Source organism: Delphinus delphis, chromosome 8, assembly GCF_949987515.2.
Source record: "Delphinus delphis chromosome 8, mDelDel1.2, whole genome shotgun sequence".
Classification (NCBI taxonomy): Eukaryota; Metazoa; Chordata; class Mammalia; order Artiodactyla; family Delphinidae; genus Delphinus; species Delphinus delphis.
This window is the reverse complement of record NC_082690.1, coordinates 17,070,069-17,086,127: the sequence shown is the minus strand read 5'-3', so window position 1 is coordinate 17,086,127 and position 16,059 is coordinate 17,070,069. Positions and strand designations below refer to the sequence as shown.

The 16,059-nt window shown below is 38.4% G+C and overlaps 1 protein-coding gene and 1 non-coding gene across 7 annotated transcripts in view; one reads left to right on the top strand and one right to left on the bottom strand.

Annotated features, from left to right (window-relative positions):
- Positions 1-16,059, top strand: part of RNF214 (ring finger protein 214) — a 50,721-nt gene that overhangs the window by 20,319 nt on the left and 14,343 nt on the right. The window lies entirely within an intron of this gene.
- Positions 11,536-11,673, bottom strand: LOC132430372 (small nucleolar RNA SNORA8). Its single transcript, XR_009520467.1, has one exon. It is a non-coding gene; the product is annotated as a small nucleolar RNA SNORA8 (small nucleolar RNA).

Genomic DNA, 16,059 nt, shown 5'->3' with positions numbered 1-16,059 from the left:
TGCAGTTAAATATATAAATATTAAGTTGTACCATTCAGTGAGTTTTGACAAATGTATATACCCTTGTAATTCAAAGCCCATCAAGATATAGAGAATACTATGATTAAACCAGATAATTTCTCATGTACCTTCCCTGTCATTCCCTGTCCTTACACTCCCAAAGGTAACTACTGTTCTGACTTTTTTATCGAAGACTAATTCTGTATGTTCTAGAATGTCACATAAATGAAATCATACAACATGTACTCTTTTCTTTCATTCAGCATAATGCTTTTGGTAGTTTTCATGCTGTCTTTTTTATTCTTGAGTAGTATTCTTCTTGTTAATATACCACAGTTTATCCATCTTCCTGTTGATGGTAGGTAGCAGTTTCCAGGTTTTTGACTATTATGAATAAAGCTGTGAATATTCAAGTGCAAGTCTTTGTGTGATCATATACTTTTATTTCTCTTGGATAAATTCCTAGGAATACAATTGCTGGGTTGTAGGGTAGGTATATGTTTAGTTTTATAAGAAAAGGCCAAACATATTTCCAAAGTGGATATACCTTTTTATACTCTACCTACAATGTTTGAGAGTTTGGGTTGCTTCATATCCTTGCCATTCAAGTGGTTGTGCAGTAGTATTTCATTGTGGTTTTGATTTGCATTTCCCTAGTGACTAATGATGTTGATCACTTTTTCCATGTGCTTATTGGTCATTAATTTACCTGTTTTTGTGAAGCGTCCTGTCAAATATTCCCCCCTACGCACACCTTTTTTGCGGGAATTGAGGTTTTGGCTTTCTATGACTGTATAGTAGATGCTCTTTACATATTCCAAATAGTCTTTTGTCAGTTACATGTTCCGTGAAAATTTTCTTCCAGTCTCTGACTTATCTATTCATTTTAAAATTGCATCTTTTGGTGAGCAGAAAATTTACTTTCAATGATGTCTAATTTATCAAGTTTCCATTTACAGGTATTGCATTCTCTGTCCTAAGAAACCTCTGCCTCCCCTGAAGTAGCAAAGATGTTCTCCTCTGTTTTCTTATGGAAGCTTTATCATTTTAGCTTTTAATATTTATGTCTCTGATCCATCTCAGATTAATTTTTGTGTATGGTGAGAAGTAGGGGTTGAAGTTAATTTTTTCCCATGTGGATATCCAGTTGTTCTGGCACCATTTGTTGAAAAGACTTTCCCCATTGGGTTGCTTGACACCTTCGCCAAAAACCAAATGGCAGTATGAGTCATTTGTATAAATAGTGGGTTTATTCTGAGTACAGTACCAATCTATTGCATTGATATATTTGCCTATCTTTATGTCAGATCACAGTGTTGTAATTATTATAGGTTTATAGTAAGTCATGAAGTCAGATTATGCAAAGTCTTCTGCTTTTTTTTTTTAACTTTAAAAAAATAATTAATTTTTGGCTGCGTTGGGTCTTCATTGCTGTGTGCAGGCTATCTCTAGTTGCGGTGAGTGGGGGGGCTACTGTTCGTTGTGGTGTACGGGCTTCTCATTGCAGTGGCTTCTCTTGTTGCAGACCATGGGCTCTAGGCGCAAGGGCTTCAGTAGTTGTGGCACGCAGGCTCAGTAGTTGTGGTGCACGGGATTAGTTGCTCCGTGGCATGTGGGATCTTTCCGGACCAGGGATTGAACCCATGTCCCCTGCATTGGCCGGCGGATTCTTAACCACTGCCCCACCAGGGAAGTCCCAAAGTCGTCTTCTTTTTGTTCAAGATTGCTTTGGATATTCTAGGTTGTTTGCACTTACATATATATATTTGAGAAGCAGCTTATCATTTTCTACAAAAACAACAGATATTCTGAGAGTTCTTAATATGATTGGATGCTTAATTTTATCAAATGGTTTTTCTGCATCTGTTAAAATTATCAAATGCTTTTTCTCCTTTATTCTGTTAATATAGTGAATTACGTTGATTTATTTTCAAATGTTAAACCAATTCTCCATTCTTGTGATTACACCCAACTTGGGCAAGATATGTTATTGTTTATATATTGCTGGATTTGACTTGCTAATATTTTTGAAGGATTTTTATGTCTACTTTTATTGAGGAACAGTATTCTGTATTTTTTTTATTTTAAAAATTTAGTTATATCAGTTGCTGAGGGGGCGATGTTAAAATCTCTGTGATTATAGATTTTTCTGTTTTTCTTTTTAATTCTGTCAATTTTTGTTTCTTATATTTTGAAGCTGTGTTGTTAGATGCATATACAGTTATGATTGTTATGTATTCTTGATGAATTATCTTCATCATTGACATTGACATTTTATCATTATGAAATGTCTCTATCTTGGTCATACTCTTAATGTTTATTTTATGTAATATTAATATAGATATTACAGTTATATATGCTTACTCTTTACACAGTATATATCTTGCCATCTTTTACCTTCAACCTATCTACATTTTTATATGTTTTGTAGACAACATATAATTGGGTCTTTCTTTTTGATCTATTCTGACAAGCTTACTTTTAATAATAGGCTTTTAGTGTATTTGTATTTAATATGATTATTGATATGATTAGATTTAGGTCTACGTTTTTATTTTGTGAATTGAATATTAATTCATTGACTATTCTTTAGAATTCCATTTTAATTTGGCCTTTTCCACCCAGAATACACATCTATTTAATTCACTGGCAACATGCATCATAAAGACAAACTACATGCCTGTTGATTATGCTATATTAGAAAGAGTTGTAATTTTCTTGAATAAAGTATTTGGGAAATTTTCATAGTTTTAATTGTTGAAACTTAGAATTATCCTTCAGATTTTTTTAAAAAATCAAAAAAATTTAGGTATAATTTACATGCAATAAAATGCACTTATTTTAAGTTACAGTTTGATGAGTTTTGACAAATTAATCACACATGTAAACACTAACACAGTCAAGGTATAGCACATACCCACTACCCTAAAATCTTCCCTGTATTCTGTTTTTTTTTTTTTTTTTTTTTTTGCAGTACGCGGGCCTCTCACTGCTGTGGCCTCTCCCGTTGCGGAGCACAGGCTCCGGATGCGCAGGCTCAGCGGCCATGGCTCACGGGCCTAGCTGCTCCGCGGCAGGCGGGATATTCCCGGACCGGGGCATGATCCCGTGTCCCCTGCATCGGCGGGCAGACTCTCAACCACTGAGCTACCAGGGAAGCCCCCTGTATTCCTTCTTAATAACTGTGCTTCCTCCCCACCATTCCCAGGTAAACACTGATCTGCTGTCACTGTAGATTACACTTATCTTTTCTAGACATTCGTGCCTTTCTTTCACTTACATTTTTGAGATTCATCTATGATGTGATGAATGTGAACTATATCAGTAGTTCATTGCTTTTTTTTAAAAGACTTAATTTTTTTAGTGCAGTTTGAAGTTTACAACAAAATTGAGAGGGAGGTACAGAGATTTCCCTTATGCCCCCTGCCCATACACATGCATAGCCTTCCCTTTAACAATGTTACTCACTAGCGTGGTACATTTTTTACCAAAGGTGAACCTACATTGACACATCATAATCACTCAAAGTACATAGTTTACCTTAGGGTTCACTCTTGGTGTTATACACTTTATGATTTGGACAAATGTATAATGACATATATTTATTATTATACAGAGTATTTTTCACTGCCCATCCTCGGTGCTCTGCCTGTTTATCCCCCACTCCCCAACTGATCTTTTTATTGTCTCCATAGTTTTGCTTCTTCCAGAGTGCTGTATAGTTGAATCATACAATATGTAGGCTTTCAGATTGGCTTCTTTCACTTAGTACTATGCATTTGAGGTTTCTCCATGTCTTTTCATGGCTTGATAGCTCATTTCTTTTTAGCATTGAATAATATTCCATTGTTTGAATGTACAACAGTTTTTTATTTATTCATCTTTGAAGGACATCTTGGTTGCTTCCAAGTTTTGGCAATTTGCATAAAGCTGCTATAAATATCCAAGTGCAAATTTTTGTATGAACATAAGTTTTCAGCTCCTTTAGGTAGATACCAAGAAGTGTGATGGCTGGATCACATGGTAAGAGTATGTTTAGTTTTGTAAGAAACTGGCAAACTGTCTTCCAGAGTGGCTGTACCACTTTGCATTCCCAACAGAAATGAATGAGAGTTCCTGTTGCTCCACATCCTCGCCAGCATTTGTCGTTGTCAGTGTTCTGGATTTTGGTCATTTTAATAGGTATGTAGTGGTATCTCATTGTTTTAATTTGCATTTCCCTGATGACAAACGATGTAGAACATCTTTTCATATCCTCATTTGCCACCTGTATATCTTTTTTGGTGAGGTGTCTGTTAAAGTCTTTGGCCCATTTTTAAAATCTTTTTTGTTTTTAAACTGAGAGATGATATTTTAAATTTAATTTTATTCCTATTTTTTTGGCTGTGCTGTGTGGCCTCCAGGATTTCAATTGCCTGACCAGGGATTGAACCCGGGCCACGGCTGTGAAAGCCTGGAATCCCAACCACTAGGCCACCAGGGAACTTCCTTATTGTTTGTTTTATTGTTGAATTTTAAGAGCTCTTTGTATCCTTTGGATAACATTCCTTTGTCAGATGTGTCTTTTGCAAATATTTTCTCCCAGGCTGTGGCTTGTCTTCTGATTTTCTTGATACTTTTTTTCACAGAGCAGAAGTTTTTAATTTTATTTATTTATTTGGTCTCACTGCATGGCTTGTGGATCTTAGTTCCCTGATCAGGGATTGAACCCAGGCCCTTGGCAGTGGAAGCGTGGAATCCTAATTACTGAACTGCCAGGGAATTACCAGAAGTTTTTAATTTTAATGAAGTCTAATTTATCAAGTATTTCTTTTGTGGATCATGTCTTTGGTGTTATATCATTCATTTAGGTTTTCTCCTATGTTGTCTTCTAGGAGTTTTATAGTTTTGCATTTTACATTTAGGTCCATGATCCATTTTCAGTTAATTTTTGTGAAAGGTGTAAGGTCTGTGTTTAGATCCATTTTTTTTTGCATGTGGATGTCCAGTTCTAGCACCATTTGTTGAAGAGACTCTTTGCTCCATTTTATTATCTTCACTTCTTTGTTAAAGATCAGTTGACTGTGTTTATGGAGTTCTGTTTCTAGGCTCTCTGTTCTGTTCCACTGATCTATTTGCCTATTCTTTCACAAATACCACGCTGTCTTGATTTTATAGCTTTATAGTAAGTCTGGAAGTTGAGTAGCATCAGTCTTCCAATTTTGTTCTTCTCTTTCAATATTGTGTTGCTTATTCTAGATCCTTTGCCTCTTCTTATAAACTTTAGAGTCAATTTGTTGATATCCATAGAATAACTTGCTGGGATTTTGATTGGGATTGTGTTGACTCTGTAGATCAAGTTGGGAAGAACTGACATCTTGACAATGTTGAGTCTTCCTTTCCATGAACATGGAATATCTCTCCATTTATTTAGTTCTTCTTTGATATTGTTCATCATAGTTTTGTACTTTTCCTCATACAGATCTTGTACATATTTTGTTAGATTTATACCTAAGTGTATGTAGTGTAAATGATAATTGTGTTTTTAATTTCAAATTCCACTTATTCTTTTTTTTGGCCGCACAATGTGACTTGTGGGATCTTAGTTCCCTGACCAGGGATTGAACCCACACCCCCTGCATTGGAAGTGCAGAGTCTTAACTACTGGACTGCCAGGGAAGTCCCAAATTCCACTTGTTCGCTGTTAGCATTTAGGAAAGCAATTGACCTTTGTATATTAACCTTGTGTTGTGCAACCTTGCTTTAACAGCTTATTAGTTCAAGGAGGGTTTTTTTGTCTGTTCTTTCCAATTTTATAAGTGGATGATCATGTCATTTGCAAACAAAGACAGTTTTATGTCTTCCTTTTCAGTCTGTATACCTTTTATTTCTTTTTCTTGCTTTATTACATTTTCAAGGACTTCCAGTATGATGTTGAAAAGGGGTGGTGAGAGGGGACTTCTTTACCTTGTACCTGATCTTGGGAAACTTCAAGTTTCTCACTCTTGAGTATGATGTTAACTGTAGACTTTTTTGTAGATGTCTACCATGTTGAGAAAGTTCCCGTCTATTCCTAGTTTACTGAGAATTTTTACCATTAATGGATGATGGATTTTGTCAAATGCTTTTTCTGCATCTGTTGACATGATCATTTGATTTTTCTTTTTTAGTCTTTTGATGTGATGGATAATATTAATTGATTTTTGAATGTTGAACTAGCCTTGCATACCTGGGGTAAATCCCACTTGGTCATGATTCTTTTTATACTTTTTTGTATTGATTCGCTAATATTTTGTGAAGGATTTTTGCATCTGTGTTCATGAAAGATATTGGTCTGTAGCTTTTTCTTCTTTTATTTTTGTCTGGTTATGGTACTAGGGTAAGTGCTGGCCTCATAGACTGAATTAGGAAGTATTTCCTCTGCTTCTGTCTTCTAAAAGATTGTAGAGAATTGGTATAATTTCTTCCTTAAATGTGTGGTAGAATTCACTAGTGAACCCATCTGGGCCTGGTATTTTCTGTTTTGGAAGATTATTAATTATTGAATCAATTTTTAAAATAGATATCGATGTTCATTCCTTTTTAATGCTGAGTAGTTGTCCATTGTGTGAATATCCAACAATTTGTTTACTCAGTTGAAGGTGTTCTTCTAATATAAACTGTCTCCTATTGTTTCTGATGAGAAGTCAGTGACAGTTGTTTCTCTCTGTGTATTGTGTCATTTTTTCCCTATGGTTTCTTTCAATGTTTTCTATCCTTGGTTTTCAGCAGTTTGACTTTGATTTTCCCAGGTGTGGCTTTCTTCCTGTTTTACCTGTTTGGGGTTTTCTCAGCTGCTTATTCTGTAAAGTTATGTATTTCACCAAATTTGTGAAATTTTGACATAATTTTCAAATATTTTTCCTGTCCCATTCCCTCCTTTCCTTCTGGGACTCCACTTTCACATGTGTTAGAACTTTTGATATTGTCCTATAGCTCATGGGGGCTCTTTCATTTCTTTCCAATTCTTTTTTTTTAATATTTATTTTTGACTGCGTTGGGTCTTCGTTGCTGGGCACAGGCTTTCTCTAGTTGCGGCGAGTGGGGGCTACTCTTCATTGCGGTGCGCGGCCTTCTCATTGCAGTGGCTTCTCTTGTTGAGCATAGGCTGTAGGCGCGTGGGCTCAGTAGTTGTGGCTTGCAGGCTCTAGAGTGCAGGCTCAGTAGTTGTGGCACACGGGCTTAGTTGCCCTGTGGCATGTGGATCTTCCCGGACCAGGGCTTGAACCTGTGTCCCCTGCATTGGCAGGCGGATTCTTAACCACTGTGCCACCAGGAAGCCCTCCAATTCTTTTTTACTCTGTTCAGCATATTGGATAATTTCTCTTGATGTGTCTTCAAGTTTACTTTTTATTATATCATTTCCAGTCTATTAAGCCCATGCATTGAATTTTATATTTCCAGTATTGTATTTTTCAGTTCTTTCATTTCAGTTTAGTCTTTTTTATAGTTTCTATTTCTCCGTGAAGAGTTCTTATATGTTCACTCCTTGTGAGCATATTTTTTCCTTTATGTTCTTTTGCATAGTTAAAATAGATGCCTTAAATCTTTACCTGCTAATTCCAACATCTTGGTCTCCTTGGAGTCCTTTCTATTGATTGCCTTTTTTCTTGACCAGGAGTCAGAATCAAAAGCATTATTCTAAATAAGAAACTAGACGCAAAAGGTATGCACTGTATGATTCTATTTACGTGAAGTTCTAGAAGAGACAAAACTATAGTGAGAGAAAGCAGATCAGTTGCCAGTGGCTCAGGGTAGAGGGAAGGGATTAACTGCCATATAGTAAATACTTGAGGCTTTGCAGACCACCTGTCACAGCTACTCAGCTCTGCTGTTGTAGCATGAAAGCAGCCATAGACAGTAAGCAAGCAAAATGAGCATGGCTGTGTTCCAATAAAACTTCATTTACAAAAATAGATAGCAGTCTGGGTTTGATCTACAGACCATAGTTTGCAGACCCTGCTTTTCCTGTTTCTTTGTACATTGGTAATTTAGGGTTGAATCCTGAATATTGTGAATAATACATTGTAGAGACTCTGGATTCTGTTGTATTCCTCCATTAAATCTTGTGGTTTGTTTGTTTAAATTTGTTTTATCAGGCTATTTCCTTGGTTGGGCTTAAACATCATACATACATGTTTGGTGGGCAGCAGCTGTGGTCTCTGTTGAGTTCATTTATCTGTAGATGGGTTCCTTGGAGTCTCTTCTGTGCATGCATGGTTCAGGGATCATCCAGAGATTTAGATAGATTTATATGCAGAATTGGGGGTTCCCCATTTGTGGCTTTTATCTTTTGGGGATTTCTCCCTCATTTTCTAGCTGTTATGGTAGCTCCCAGTTTTGTCCTTTGGCTCTTGAGCTGGTAAGGCTGCAAGGCTTCTATCTCAGTTTTAGTCATCAGCACAGAGCTGTCTGGGGTTTGTCCTTAGGTGAAAGATGAATAGCCATTAAGAAAACAGGAAACAATAGTGGTATTTACTTCTTCCAGTTGTCAGGTCTTCTCCTGGTTTTTGTTTGTTCTTTAGTATCTTTTTTTTTTTTTTTTTTTTTTGCGGTACACGGGCCTCTCACTGTTGTGGCCTCTCCCGTTGCGGGGCACAGGCTCCGGACGCACAGGCTCAGTGGCCATGGCTCATTGGCCCAGCCGCTCCGCAGCATGTGGGATCTTCCCAGACCAGGGCACGAACCCGTGTCTCCTGCATCGGCAGACAGGCTCTCAACCACTGTGCCACCAGGGAAGCCCCCTTTAGTATCTTTAGATAGGTGTTTTTTTACATTTTGTGTAGAATCTATAGTTTTTTGTTTTTGTTTTTTTTTAAAGAATTTATGATTCCCAGGTGCTGGTCCAGGACCACACTTTGAAAACCACTAGATTTTTTTTTTTAATTAATTAATTTATTTATTTTTGGCTGTGTTGGGTCTTAGTTTCTGTGCGAGGGCTTTCTCTAGTTGCGGCAAGCGGGGGCCCCTCTTCATCGCGGTGCGTGGGCCTCTCACTATCGTGGCCTCTCTTGTTGCGGAGCACAGGCTCCAGACGCGCAGGCTCAGTAGTTGTGGCTCACGGGCCTAGTTGCTCCGCGGCATGTGGGATCTTCCCAGACCAGGGCTCAAACCCGTGTCCCCTGCATTAGCAGGCAGATTCTCAACCACTGTGCCACCAGGGAAGCCCGAATCTATAGTTTTTTATCTGCAGAAATGGTTGGTCTATTAGGAGCAACTCTGCCCTTAGTGGAAGTGGAAACTCTCCAGATTTAATTTTTAGAAGGACGACTGTGGCTGCATTACGTTAGATGTGCTAAAGTGCAGATAAACTTATGTCAGGAAGACAGTTTTAACAAGATAAAATGAGGGCCTGATCTCAGTGGCAGCGAAAGAGAAAGGAGGGGTATTCTGAGGTAGGATTGCTGAGATTTGTTGATTGTTAGAGGGAGAAGAGGAGTAGTGACAGTGAGATGGCTGGAATGGCAGAGATGATGAATATAGGAAGTGGAGCAGGTTTAGGGCAGTGGCCTTGAAGGGGAGGTTGTAAATTCTTGTTTTAAATTCAGTTTTAAGGAGGTATATTTTATGTAAAATACACCGTTTTTTTTCCTACAAAAAGTGTAAAGTTTGGGGACTTCCATGGTGATCCAGTGGTTAAGACTCCATGCTTCCACTGCAGGGGCCGTGGGTTCAATCCCTGGTCAGGGAACTAAGATCCCACATGCCATGTGATGCAGCCAAAAAAGGAAAAAAAGAAAAGAAAAGAAAAGAAAAAGGGTAAAGTTTTTCTTTTTTTTTTTAATGTGTAACATAGGCAAAATTATTTAAGTCAATAAGTTTTTGAGAAATTTCACATTTTCTGATTCCACCCACTGCCAAGCACCTTAGTGGGTTTTTTTTTTTTTTAGCATGCAACTTTTGTATTGTTTTCTCAATCTAAAGAATACAGTGATACAGTATACAGTGATATTATACTGCATCTACTCACGTGAAAAGGAACAAAGTATCGCCCCTGAAATAATTACTAATTACACAATACTGCAGACTGATAAACACTGTAAGTACTAAAATGTTAACATTTCAACATACAGTGTCAACAACATCCTGCTTTCTTTTTTAATTGGTTAAAACATTTGTTAAGGTCATGCAAAATAAACACTTTGTGAAAATGTTAGATTACACTCAAACATCAAGGCAATGAAACCCCAAAGAGCAACTTTTTAATGCAACGACTGGTCAAGTAGATAAACTATTCAGCATATTAATAAAAATCCAATAAGTGAAAAACATCAAAAATGTAAACACTAAATTTAGGTAACTGCTTGTCTACGATCTCACCACCTACAGTCTTACCTGTGACTGAAGATATACTGCCAAAATTGTTCTACATAAGTAAGCTATGTTAAAATGACCAAAAAAATGTCAATGCATGATGCCAGGGTAAATTTCTAGTCCACACAATACTTAAATGTGATCATTGTCTTAACTCTGCTAACAGTAAATGAAAAGTCACCCCAGATTTATCTTCTTTTTACTCTTGGTTTGTTACATGTTTTTAAACTTTTGTCTACAAGTATTTCTTATGATCCTCCCCCAGAATTAACATGCTTATTTAGGAACAGGTGAAGCAGATAAACCCTGCCTTGGTATAGAAGGCAGTGATTTCGTTTTCCCTAACTAAGTATTTCCTTGTCACTTGTCAACTGTCACTGACCTTTCTGCTATAGTTATGTCCTCAGTGTCCCATTCCATAAAGATTTTTAGTGCCTATTATTATCCATGTCTCCCAGATTCTCCCAGAAAAAGAATTCATTTTTTTCCTCTCATCGCTAGGCTCACTAAGGAAAGCTGAGCACACAATTTAAAGGAGTTACAGAGTAGACCAGGGAGGGTTCTCGGGCAGGTGGATGGTGCTTGAAGCCAGGTCTGGGATCTGGAGAGAAGAGCATCCAGGTCATAGGAAGATGATCGGTCATAGGAAGGGGTCATAGGTGATCGGCCCCTCTCCATGGGCCACTCTCCTAGCAGCTCCCAATGACACAGTTACTGGGCTCTCCTTTGGGCACTGTTGACTCACTTTCTTACCAATTTTTAAAGCCCTCTTTATATTTTCTACTTAAAATTTAAAAACTCTTTGATAAGCAATTTGTCTATTATATAGAACACCAGTTCTCAACTTACAGAGCATTAACCTTAATCTCTAGGTTATTCCATAACCTAGTGTTTGGGTCATACTCTTCAAGAGAGTCCTTTCAAGAATTTTTGCCCAATCCACAGTTATCATTGTCAGTCAGTCTTGCCACAATTTTTTCAGTTGGGCTTCTTTGCTCTCTAATGAAATACGGACACACTTCAAAAATTCCCCACGTGTAATCTTTGGGATCCAGTTTTCTCAAGCAGTTTACTTTAGGACCATGTTTAGGGTCAGACAAGATGGATCAGCCTGGTTCTGAATTTTAGACACCCTAGAAAAAGAGAAGCATCAGTTCCTATTGAAGAGTATGTCAAACTGAACAGTATGAGAAACTATAGGAATACTGTATCAGTAAAAATACCAGGTTTAACATGCACAAAGCCAAGAAAAACAATGATGCCAGATACTGAATTTATATTAGCATTGTCCTTTGAACTCCCAGCAGAATAAACTGCTGAATGCAGGTACCACACGGTGCAATAAAATTCACCCATTTTAAATGATGAATTTTGACAAATGTATACTGTTGTATAACTACCACCACAATCATGGTATGAAATATTTCCGTTACTCCAGAAAGCTTCTTCCTGACTCTTTGGAATCAATTGCCTCCTCTATCCTGAGCCATTGGCAACCACTGGTCTGCTTTCTCTCAGTGTAGCTTTTGCCTTTTCTAGAACTTCATGTAAATAGAACATAGAATATATAGCCTTTTCTGTCTGTTTATTATTTAAGATAAAGCTTTTGCAGTTTATCTGTGTTTTTGCATGTATCAGTAATTTAATTCCTCTTTACTGCTGAGTAGCATTTACTTATAAGATTATACCAAGTTTGTTTACTAGTTGATGGACATTTGAGTTGTTTCCATTTTTTGTCTGTTATAAATAAAGCTGCTCTGAATATTCAAGTACAGGTCTTTATGTGGACATGTTTCTTTTCTCTTGAGTAAGTACTTAGGAGTGGAATCGTTGGACCATATGTTTGCTTAACATAAGAAACTGGCAAACTGTTTTCCAAAGTTGCTTTACTATTTGGCATTCCCACCAGCAATGCATAAGTGTTCTGGTTACTCTGTATCCTCACCAGTACTTGGTGTTATCAGTCTTTTTAGTTTTAGCCATTCTAATAAGCGTTTAGTAGTATCTCATTGTGGTTTTAATTTGCACTTTTCTAATAACTTTTTTTGTGTGTGTGTGGTACGTGGGCCTCTCACCGTTGTGGCCTCTCCCGTTATCGAGCACAGGCTCCAGACGCGCAGGTTCAGCGGCCATGGCTCACGGGCCCAGCTGCTCCGTGGCATGTGGGATCTTCCCGGACCGGGGCACGAACCCGTGTCCCCTGCATCAGCAGGTGGACTTTCAACCACTACGCCACCAGGGAAGCCCCAACTATTTTTTTTTTAATTCATTGATTTGGTTGTGCCCAGTCTCGGTTTTGGCAGGCAGGCTCCTTAGTGGCTGCTTGCCAGCTCCTTAGTTGCAGCACATGGGCTCGCTAGTTGCAGCTCACGGGCTTCTTAGTTACAGCTTGCTGGCCACCTGCGTTGGGCGCACAGAGTCTTAACCACTGGGCCACCAGGGAAGTTCCAACATTTTCCTAATGACTGTTGATGTTGAACATCTTTTCATGTGCATGTCTGCCATTTGTTGTTCTTTTTTGGTGAAGTATTTATTTGAATATTTTACCCATTTAAAAACATGTTTTCTTATTGAGTATTGTCAATACAGGTCCTTTTATCAGATATGCGTTTTGCAAATATTTTTCCCAGTATATAACTTGCTTTGCATTTTGTAGCAGTGTCTTTTGAAATGCAAAAGTTTAATTTTTAAAAAAATTTATTTTTTATACAATTTTAAAGGTTACACTTCATTTACAGTTATTACAAAATATTGGCCCTATGCCCCGTGTAGTACAGTACATCCTTGTAGCCTATCTTACACCCAATAGTTTGTACTTCCCACTCCCCCATCCTTATATTGCCCCCCTCCCCTTACTGGCAATCACTAGTTTGTTCTCTGTATCTGTGAGTCTACTCCTTTTTTGCTATATTCACTAGTTGTATTTTTTAGATTCCACATGTAAGTGATATTACACAGTGTATTTGTCTTTGTCTGACTTATTTCATTAAGCATAATGCCCTCCAAGTCCATCTGTGTTGCTGCAGATGGCAAAATTTCATTCTTCTTTACGGCTGAGTAGTATTCTATATATATATAGAATATAGATAGATAGAATATATACCACATCTTCTTTATTTGTTCATCTGTTTTTTTGTTTGTTTGTTTGTTTGTTTTGCGGTACGCGGGCCTCTCACTGTTGTGGCCTCTCCCGTTGCGGAGCACAGGCTCCGGACGCGCAGGCTCAGCAGCCATGGCTCACGGGCCCAGCCGCTCTGCGGCATGTGGGATCCTCCCGGACCAGGGCATGAACCCGCGTCCCCTGCATCGGCAGGCGGACTCTCAGTCACTACGCCACCAGGGAAGCCCCCATCTGTTTTTTTAAAAAATATTTTCTGAAATTAAGATTTTTTAAAATTTATTTATTTATTTATTTTTGTCTGCGTTGGGTCTTTGTTGCTGCACACAGGCTTTCTCTAGTTGCCGTGAGCGGGGGCTACTCTTCGTTGCGGTGCGCGGGCTTCTCATTGTGGTGGCTTCTCTTGTTGTGGAGCATGGGCTCTAGGCACACAGGCTTCAGTGGTTGTGGCACACAGGCTCAGTAGTTGTGGCTCACGGGCTCAGTAGTTGTAGCTCACAGACTCTAGAGCACAGGCTCAGTAGTTGTGTGCATGGGCTTAGTTGCTCTGTGGCATGTGGGATCTTCCTGGACCAGGGCTTGAACCTGTGTCCCCTGCATTGGCAGGCAGATTCTTAACCACTGTGCCACCAGCGAAGCCCTCATTCATCTGTTGATGGACACTTAGGTTGCTTCCATATCTTGGCAATTGTAAATAATGCTGCTATGAACGTTGGTGTACATGTATCTTTTCGAATTAGTGTTTTTGTTTTTCTTTGGATATATACCCGGGAGTGGAATTGCCAGACCATATGATAGTTCTACTTTTAGTTTTTTGAGAAACTTCCATACTGTTTTCCACAGATGGAAATTGGCTGCACCAACTTGCATTCCCACCAACAGTGTATGAGGGTTCCCTTTTCTCTGCATCCTCACCAACATTTGTTATTTGTGTTCTTTTTGATGACAGCCATTCTGACAGGTGTGAAGTGATATCTCATTATGGTTTTGATTTTCATTTCTCTGATGATTAGTGATGTTGAGCATCCTTTCATGTGCCTCTTGGCCATCTGCATTTCCTCTTTGGAAAAATGTCTATTCAGTTCTTTTGCCCCTTTTTTTTAAAAAAAAATAAATTTATTTATTTATTTATTTTTGGCGGTGTTGAGTCTTCATTGCTGTGCGCGGGCTTCCTCTAGTTGCGGTGAGCGGGGGCTACTCTTCATTGTGGTGCATGGGCTTCTCATTGCAGTGGCTTCTCTTTGTTGCGGAGCATGTACTCTAGGAGCACGGGCTTCAGTAGTTGTGGCACGCAGGCTCAGTAGTTGTGGCTCACGGGCTCTAGAGCACAAGCTCAGTAGTTGTGGCACACGTTGCCCATTTTTTAATTGGGTTGTTTATTTGTTTTGATGTTGAGTTGTATGAGCTGTTTATGTATGTTGGATATTAATCCCATATTGGTTATATCCTTTTCACATATTTTCTCCCATTCAGTAGGTTGTCTTTTCATTTTCTTGGTGGTTTCCTTTGCCATGCAAAAGCTTTTAAATTTAATTAGGTCCTGTTTGTTTATTTTTGCTTTTATTTCCTTTACTTAGTAGATGGATCCAAAAAAAAATATTACTGCAGTTTATGTCATACAGTGTTCTACCTGTGTTTTCCTCTAGGACAGTGGTCCCCAACCTTTCTGGTACCAGGGACCGGTTTCATGGAAGACATTTTGTCCATTGGGGTGGGGGGGATGGTTCAGGCAGTAATGAGAGCATTGGGGAATGGCAGATGAAGCTTCACTCACTCACCCACTGCTCACCTCCTGCTGTGTGGCCCGGTTCCTAACAGGCCATGGACCAGTAGCAGGCCGCAGACCAGGGGTTGGGGACCCCTGCGTTAGTAGTTTTATAGTATCTGGTCTTACATTTAGGTCTTTAACCCATTTTGAGTTTGTTTTTGTATGTGGTGTTAGAGAATGTTCTTATTTCATTCTTTTACATGTAGCTGTCCAGTTTTCCCAGCACCACTTATTGATGAGAGTGTCTTTTCTTTATTGTATATTCTTGCCTCCTTTGTCATAGATTAATTGACCATAAGTGTGTGAGTTTATTTCTGGGCTCTCTATCCAGTTCCATTAATCTATGGGTCTGTTTTTGTGCCAGTACCATACTGTTTTGATTACTGTAGGCTTGTAGTATAGTCTGAAGTCAGGAAGCGTGATTCCTCCAGCTCTGACCTTCCTTTTCAAAATTGTTTTAGCTATTCAGTGTCTTTTGTGTTTCCATACAAATTTTAAATTTATTTGTTCTAGTTCTGTGAAAAATGCCCTTGGTATTTTGATAGAGATTGCATTGAATCTGTAGATTGCCTTGGGTAGTATTGTCATTTTAACAGTATTGATTCTTCCAATCCAAGAACACGGTATATCTTTCTATCTGTGTTTTCTTCATTTTCTTTCATCAGTGTCTTATAGTTTTTGGAGTACAGGTCTTTTGCTTCCTTGGGTAGGTTTATTCCTAGGTATTTTATTCTTTTTGATGTGATGGTAATAAATGGGATTGTTTCCTTAATTTCTCTTTCTGATATTTCCTTGTTAGTGAATAGAAATGGAACAGATTTCTATATATTAAGTTTGTATC